The 9,027-nt window shown below is 44.3% G+C and overlaps 1 non-coding gene across 1 annotated transcript; it reads left to right on the forward strand.

The window, feature by feature from the left end:
• Positions 1-8,678: 8,678 nt before the first annotated feature.
• Positions 8,679-8,783, forward strand: LOC111750884 (U6 spliceosomal RNA). Its single transcript, XR_002785941.1, has one exon. It is a non-coding gene; the product is annotated as a U6 spliceosomal RNA (small nuclear RNA).
• Positions 8,784-9,027: the final 244 nt, after the last annotated feature.

Below are 9,027 nucleotides of genomic sequence, written 5' to 3' on the forward strand. Positions count from 1 at the left end.
CCTTTCAATCCAAGATCTATTTAAACTTTTCCAAGCTTCTTATGTCAGGGATTATGGCTTCTCTTTTATTTCACCATTCCTCTGTTCCCATAACCCCAGATAAGAGATAAGGAGCTAGAAAGCCACCAATAAACGCCAACTAATGTCTTGATTTCAGCAATGGCTGGTTCCTCTGCTGTTCCTCAGGCAGGTCCCACAATGGGATAGGTCCCAAGCATGGCTGCAGAACAGTAATGCCCTACTACTGTGTCTGCCACATTGCTGCTGGTGCGTCCACCACTACTATGGCTGGAGAGCTGCCATTGGTGTATCTACCTCGTCGCAGGCAATGACGACACACGCTAAAAATATAGTACCTTTATACTTGATGGGGTACATTCGTGTTCCCAAACTTTTTGATGTCAGGACTTTTTTACATGCTGAAAAATTATTCAGGATCTCAAAGAGCCTTTTTGGGGGGATGTTATCTATTAATATTTTTCATACTGAAAAGTAAAACTGATAATTTTTAAAATATTTATTAACTTATTTAAAGTAATAACAAATCCAAAACATTACCCAAACCCCTACAAACATTTCAGTGAGAAGAATGGCATAGTTTTTACATTTCTGCAAAACTCTTAAATGTCTGGCTTACAAGAAAGCAGCTAGATTTCTGCTTTGGCATTCAGTCTGTCACAATTTCACACATCATGTAGCCTCTAGAAAATTCGACCATACAGTCATCAGGGAATGAGAGGGGAAAGACAAAGAATATCTCAGTATTATCATGACGAATAGTTTGGTCTTTTGTGTCCCCTGGAAATAATCAGAATAAAATGTGATAGTTATGACTATAGGATAGTAGTTAAGCGTTCTGGCCCCAATATCACACTGCCCTGGTTCAAAATGCAGCTCACCACTTACTAGCTGTTGTGGGTTGAATTGTGCCCCTCAAATAATATTCTCAAATCCTAAGCTCCAGTATCTATGAATATGACCTTATTTGGAAATAGTGTCTTTGAAGATGTAATCAAGTTAAGGTGAGATCATACTAGATTAGGGTTGGCCTTAATCCAATGACTGGTACCCTTATAAGAAGAGAGAAATTTGCACACACAGAGGGAAGATGGCCACATGACAACAGAGGCAGAGATAGGAGCGATGTAGCGTAAGCCAAGTAACGCCACGGATTGCCAGCAAAGGATCCTTCCCATCAGGTTAAAGGGAGCTTGGCTCTGTTGGCACCTTGATTTCTGACTTCTAAACTCCAGAGCTCTGAGAGAATAAATTTCTGCTGTTTTAAGCCACTTAGCTTATGGTCCTTTGTCATGGAAGCCATAGGAAACAAATATGCTCCCTGTGCAACAGCTCTCTCAATTTTGCCTCAATCTTTTAATTTATTCTTCCAATCGGCAAAGGTGTATTCAGACCTTTTGCCGGCCAGGTACAGCTCTAGGAGCTAAGAATAGTTCAGTGAGCCAGGCAGGCACAGTCCTTTTCCTGATGGAGATTACATTGCGGCAGGAGAGGAAGGGGGTGGGGGGAATAAAAATTCCTGGATTGCTGCAGAGACTCATCAAGGAATCCATGTAAGGTGCCTTCTGTATAGTAATGCTAGGAATTGTTATTGTACCCATTTCATAGATGAAAAAATTAAGGTAGTGAAGTTAATTTAAACAATATGCCTAGGAGAGAGGATGACGGCCAGGATGTGAACCCAAGCCTTAACCACAGAGTACATGTTTTCAGTTCCAGCTCTATCAAAAAGTAAACATGTGAAGACAAGAGAACATCACTAAAGTAGGGTTCTCTTCAGTCCTGTAGAAAGATGAATTGCTGACACCTCCTCAAATGTGACGGAGAGAACATGGCAAACACATTAACGTTACATTTTAAGACCTGTCCCTCACCTTCCAAAGGCTACATAAAAGCCTTTTGTTTATGTGGATTTTTTCTATCAACATTTTCCATACTAGAAATTAAAAATGAGAAATTTTTACAAAGTTACTTATTTAAAATAACTGCAAATCCATTGCCTTATCCAAATAACTATGTTTTTCAATAGAAAACATTTCAGTGAGAGCAGCAGCATAGTTTTACATTTTTTTTCAAAACTTTTAAATGTCTGGCCTAAAAGAAAATAGTTGGAGTCTCACATCTGCTTCTGCCTTCTGTTACGATATCACCCATCATGTAGTCTCTGGAAAACTCCGCCCCACACTTGTGGGAGAATGAGAGTGAAAAAAGGCAAAGGATGTCTGAGTGTTGTTATTATTAAATCTTAGGCTGTTCAAACTGCGCAAGATCTTAGACATGGCCATGGCAACACTACATAAAATGCAACAGATGAGCCAGGGGAGGCCAATGGAAACTACTAGATACGTCATGTTTACCCTCATATGGGTTCCAAATCAGATACTTAAAAAAAAATTGGTTATGCATCCTTTTTACTTACATGTTTCTACCCTCAACACCTAGCAGTTGCCCAAACCAAAACTCATTGCCATCTAGTTGATTCCGACTCATAGGGACCCTATAGGACGGAGTAGAATTGCCCCATAGAGTTTCCAAGGAGTGCCTGGTGGATTCGAACTGCAGACCTTTTGGTTAGCAGCTGTCACACATAACCACTACACCACTAGAGTTTCCAGTAGTTGCCCGAGAGGCTGCCAAAAGCACAGCCAAGGGTCAGAGGCCATGGCAGGCCAGCCACAGCATTTACCTCAGCACGCTGAGCCATTCCAGAATGGGATTGCTCTCTTCTCTGTGGCAGTCACACTTGGCCCCTCTCACCACCTTGAAACTCTCTCCCCCTCAGGCTCCTTCTCGCCCTCCCAGTTCTCCTTCCATACTTCCGGTCTTTCCTTCTAGGTCCTCTTCACGGACACCGGCAGAGTTTAACTTTGTATCTGATAATCCCAAGTCTCCATCTCCAGCCTCCACCTCACCCTTGAACTCTAGCTCCAAACTCGCATACCCAACAGCCACTGCGCATCTTCCTTTGCGTGTTATACAATAATCTGTTTGTGAGCAAAACAGACTTCTCACAAACCACTGAAAGTCTGATCAGCTTTAACAAAGTCTGGTCTATATCAATGTTTGATCGATTTTCTCTCTTTAATATCTTTTAAATCTGTTTACATGTCTGAGACTGTCCTCTAGGTTTAGACTTCTTTGCTTACACAAACTATAGTAGTAGCCTTCTAACTGACCCTCCTACCTCTGGTTATTTCTCTATTTAGTGAACACCTTATTATGGGCAGGGATGCCAGGCACCAGGCTCAACGGACAAAAGTTTACAATCTCGCTGCCTTTAAATTCACTATTCACACTGCAAGCTCATCACAAATCAAAGTCCCTTTCTACTTGAGGTAGTATAGGGAACAGGCTATGGGTTTTGGAGAGAGGCCTGTGCAAAATCCCAGCTGTTCTAATCATCAGCTGTAAAAGTTGTAGAAAGTTGACTTATTGGTACTTTGGTTTTCCTCTTTGTAAAATGAAGGGTAGTAATTCCTAACTCATAGAGATGTTTCTAGAATTAAAAAACTCTTTGAAAGTCCTTGGTGGCGTGAACAGTTTGTGCTCAACTCCTAAGGTAAAGATTGGCAGTTTGAACCCACCCAATGACACCATGGAAGAAAGGCCTGGAATAAAAATTACATCCAAGAAAATTCTAGAGAGCATTTCTACTCTGTAACATATTGGGTCGCCATGAGTCAGAATCACCTCAGTGGCAACAGATTTGGGTTTTTTATAAAGCACTTAGCACATTGTATAACCAAAAAACCAAACCCATTGCCGTCAAACTGATTCCGATTCATAGCGACCCTATAGGACAGAGTAGGACTGCCCCACAGGGTTTCCAAGGAGCACCTAGTGGCTTCCAACTGCCGACCTTTAGGTTAGCAGCTACAGCTCTTAACCTCTGTGCCACCAGGGCTCCAGCACATTGTATAGCACATACTAAGTACTCATTAAATGGTAACTAATAACATCATTATTTGGTACTTAAAACCCTTAAACAGGGTACCATCACCAATAGGAAAATATCCCAAACATTTCAGAATGACTTTCAAGGCTTCCCCTACCTGTAATCTAATCCCCATTACACTATACATCACACTACACCCTCTATTAATTACACCCCACCCCACCCCCAATTCTGTGGTTCTCTATAAACCAGTCTCCCTGGCTGCCCATCTTACCTTTGTCATGTGTGTGCTCTCTGTCTCAGAAAACCTTCCCCAATGCCCCAGCTGGGCCAGGCACTCCTCCATGTGATGCCAAACCTGCACGCACAGGTACAGCTGCAACATGGGCAAAATAGCAGAGCACACCTGGACTGCACAGTCGGGAAAGAGCTGTTGTCCCTAGACCACCAAGTGCACCCCACACTAACCATCCTAGGACTGAACTGTGTATCCCAAAATGATACGTTGAAGTCCTAAATCCCTGCTGCCTGTGAGCATGACCTGGTTTGGGTCTTTACAGATATCATGAGTTTACATGAGGTCATACAGGAGTAGGGTGGGTCTATGAGTGGTAAACTTATAAAAGAGGAGAATAGACACAGAGACACAGAGGGACGTTGGCCATGTGAAGACAGGCAGAGGTTTAGAGAGATGCACCTATGAGTCAAGGAATGGCAAGGATTGCCATCTGCTAGGAGAAGGCATGGGACAGAGTCTCCCTCAGAGTTCTCAGAAGGAATCAACATGGCTGACTCCCTGATCCCACACTCCTAGCCTCTAGAACTGTGAGACAGTAAATTTCAGTTCTTATGAGCCCCCCAGTTTGTGGTAGCTTGTTATGATAGCTCCGGGAAACTAATACACCCCCTTTTTCAGGTGCCTTCCTCAGCCAAAGTGGACCTGGACAGTGGCAAGGGAGGTGACTACCCTGGTAGCAATTTGGCACCCTGGTAGGCAAATGCCCAGCACCCCTCTGGCCCCCTGGGGGTGTGGCTAGCCACCAGTAGCCAGGGCTCTCCCAGTGTCATCCTCACCTGACTGCACAGTTGGGAACTACAGCCTCTGCAGAATACCTTATGAGCTGATTCGTGTTTAGACTTGCATCCCTGAGCATAGCACCATGCAGGGCTCTATCCAATCACTTAGCTTGTCACACTGGAGTCAACCCCAAGTCAGTCTGGTACATCACCAGTAGTGGTTGAAATGTTAAATGATCTGCAGATTTGCCAAGCTCTCCTCTTCAAGTACAAGTAATTCAGAGTTGGCTACATAGATTCCAGAGGCAGATTTGGAAATAGGGGCATGCAGATAGAAAGAGGTTGGATGGAGATTGCTGATCTACCCAGCTTTCCTCAGTCCTGCTCTGAAGACAGAGGACATCTCAAACAGGGTTGACAGCTGCCTCTGGCCAACTAGGCTTGCAGGAGGTACCACCCACGCAGCCAGCTGCAGGCCTGAATAGGCCCAACACCACATCATCAACCCTAAATAGAAATAAAAGCCATCATCTTGCGCTGAGCATTCTCTATCCCATCCAATTTAAATAATACTGTCTCCAGGCTTGTTGAGGCACTCGATTTTAATAACTCAGCCTACTATTTTAGGTATAGATGGAGATGTCTGCTGTTTTCAAATTAGCCTCCAGTGCTCATCCTTAAGTCATCAGATATTTCCCTGCCAAAATTCATATACCTTAATGCTGAAATATTTCCTGTTTTATTATCTCCAGTAAACAGCTGATGAGCCCCAAACAGAGTCGGCATTCATTTCAGCCGATGGTCTACCCCGCAGCCTAGTTCATCAGCCGCACTATTTCCTTGTCCATGACACCTTATGGGCGCACCTTGTCACCTGCAGGGACCTGGTTTCCCAGCCAGGCTTGGCGTCAACAACTGCTGCTCTCTGTAGGAAACCTTCAGTTGTCAGTGGAATACTTGTTATAGACAAGTTGTTTGCTTCTCCCCTGGGCTCCGCTCTAGCACAGCAGGGGAGAAAGTGCTTTGGCATCAAGCAGGCCAGAATTCAAATCCCAGCCCTAATTGCTTCCCATCTGTGTGATCTCAGGCAAGTTGCTCAATCTCTCTGACCCTGATTCCTCTTCTGCAAAAACTGGGCCAGTCATATCCACCTCCCAGACATTCTGGTATGAGGATTAAATGAGACAACATATAGAAAGTGCTTAGCACCTAATAGGCTATTAATAAACGCTAGTTTCCTTTCCTTTCTCTGCAATTAAGGTAACGTTAATTAGTGTCTCATATTTTGTGAATCACAGAGGTTAGGTCTGAAAGGAAACTTATTTGGGCGCCTCTGGAGTAAGCTGCTCTGTGTGCAGGTGATGAAGCTGAGGCCTAGAGACCACCCCTCCTAGGAATTTATAACTGTGCAAACTCTCCCCTTTCCTCTTGCCTATCCAGTGACTTTAGAGTAGGAAGCCCTTCACATCCACCAGACAGAGACTCTGCTTGCATCTTCAGGAGTGGCACGTATGGTTGCACAGGCTGTGCACTGCACAATCAAGGGAGTGCATTCATGCAAACAATTAAGTGAATGGCACTCTAGAATTGTGAAAAAAGGATGCCTGGAGGTCTCCATGAGGAAAGGGACACACCTTCTCTTCTTAGGGGGAGCCAACAAGAGGGACAGACACTTAAAGCCTTGTTGTCAGTGTGGAGCCTGAGGAGAGGTGACTGGGATACTGGCCTCAGAGAACAAAGTGCCAGCTCATTGGCTTCTGACAGATACCAGTTTGGAAAGGAAGCCAAATGGTAATCATTAAATTGGTAAACTGTTACTAAAACTCTATTGTGAGGCGCTGATGAGTCCCTGGGCGGTACAAATGGTTAAAGCACTTGGCTGCTAACTGAAAGGTTGGAGGTTCAAATCCACCCAGAACTGCCTTGAAAGAGAGGCCTGGTGACCTACTCCTGAAAAATCCACCATTAAGAACCCTGTGGAGCACAGTTCTGTGCTGACACACGTGGAGGCCGCATGAGTAGGAATCGTCTGCTCTTGTAGATTGTTGTAGTGGTTACTGTTAGGTGCTGTCAAGTCAGTTCCAACTCACAGTGACTCTATGTACAACAGAATGAAACATTGCCCCTTCCTGTGCCATCCTTCTCACAATTGTTGCTAGGTTTGAGCCCATTGTACAGCCCCTGTGTCAATCCATCTCACTGAGGCTCTGCCTGCTTTTTTGCTGACCCTCTATTTTACCATCATGATGTCCTTCTCCAGTGACTGGCCCCTCCCGATAACACGTTCAAGGTACTTGAGACATTGTTGTAGTAATGGCCTCTAATTTGTTCATGCCACCCTGTGTCCATGCCTTTGGGTATCCCTCCTCATACTGGCTCTGGGCTTGGCCATGTGACTTTCTTAGGATAAAAGGACAACTGAAAAATATGAGAGAAGGAGGCACCTGAAGAGTCCTTCCACTTGGAACCTGCCCACTCTTGGTGCTAACAAGTCCAAGATAACCTGCTGGAGGATGAGAAACTCACAGAGAGAAGCCCCAGTCCTCCAGTCATCCCAGATGAGGCTGTGACAACCAGCCCTCCTACCTGGCCCTCAGCTGACCACATGAGCTGAGATCAACTGGAATCAGCCTAGACCAGAATCACTCAGCCAAACCCAGCCCAGATTGCCAACCTGCAAAATGATGAGCTAAATAGTCATTGTGTTAAATTGGTTACACAGCAAAAGCTAACTGATACAGGTGCCATGCTAGACTTCACAGGGAGTCCTGAAATTAAAAAGAAGAATGATGAGGGGAAAAAAAAACCTGTAAGGGCATAATCTAGTTGAGGAGAAAGACCTGTGCATTTTTTAAAAACAGTGGATTACAGCTAAGAAGCAAAGGAAGGCTAAGTACTTAGGGAACTTCTCACAGAGGGGGAGACTTTGTTCTCTGAAGGACTTCACTTATTCTACCCAGCCAACATTTATTGAGTATTTAATGCGGGGCAGGCATTATGCCAAGCACATGCTTTAGGTATAGTACCTCCTCTGTCTCCATATCACACACGTGAGGGCAGGGTTGCCATCCTCACTTACAGCTGAGGCTAAGTAACTTGCCCAAACTCAGAGAGAGAGAAAGCCAGAATTTTAATCCAGGCAACCTCACTTGAGAACCCATTGTTGTTGTGCCCTCAAGTGGATTTCAACTCATAGTGACCCCATGTGACAGAGTACAACTGCCCCATAGAGTTTTCTAGGCTATAATTTTTAGAGAGGCAGGTCGCCATGTCTTTCTCCTGCAGAGCCCCTGGGTGGGTTCAAACTGCCAACCTTTAGGCTAGTAGCCCAGTGCTTAACCGCTACGCTACCAGGACTCCCTTGAAAACCCATAGTCTTCGTCGAAATATAGTATTCCTGCATTTTAAAAATCTTTTCCTAAATTCAGAGACAATATATGCAATGTCAAACATGTATCTTTTAATAGCTATCCTGTGCCCTAGATGTCAGCTGTGAAATATATCCATAAAGGAACAGCCATATAATTCCATATTAAGTAGTTTATACTCACTTCATTCTTTCTACCAACAGGAGCAAATGCTCAAAGGGATCATTTCCTCCCTTTTTGCACCAGTCTAGTGAGCAGGAGGTGATACACAGTGGGAGATCAGTGTTTGAGGTGATGGTAGCAGTGGGGAAAGAGCCTTCCTCCCCTCCAGCGATACTTGTGGCGTCTAGAGGAGTCAGAGGGGAAAGGGGCAGGTGGTAACTTAAACACTTGAGTGAAAGGCATGCTTGGTATAATACAGAGAAGATCAGCGCAACCCCTGCAGCAAGGATGACAAGCAAATTTGTAAAGCATTCCATATTTTTTAATTAGTGGTTATCAGTGGTGGGAGATGGAGGAAAAAGGGAGTCATGGCTTAAGGGGTGCTGAGCTTCTGTTAAGGGTTATGGGAAAATTTGGAAATGGACGGGGGTGATGGTTTCCATGATGAATGTAATTAATGTCGCTGAATTGTACATGTAAAAAATGTCAATATGGCAAATGTTTTGTTATACATATATCACGGACATTAAGCAATACGTTGTTTAACGTCCATGACACATTCTGTGA

Source organism: Loxodonta africana, chromosome 4 (genome assembly GCF_030014295.1).
Source record: "Loxodonta africana isolate mLoxAfr1 chromosome 4, mLoxAfr1.hap2, whole genome shotgun sequence".
Taxonomy (NCBI): domain Eukaryota; kingdom Metazoa; phylum Chordata; class Mammalia; order Proboscidea; family Elephantidae; genus Loxodonta; species Loxodonta africana.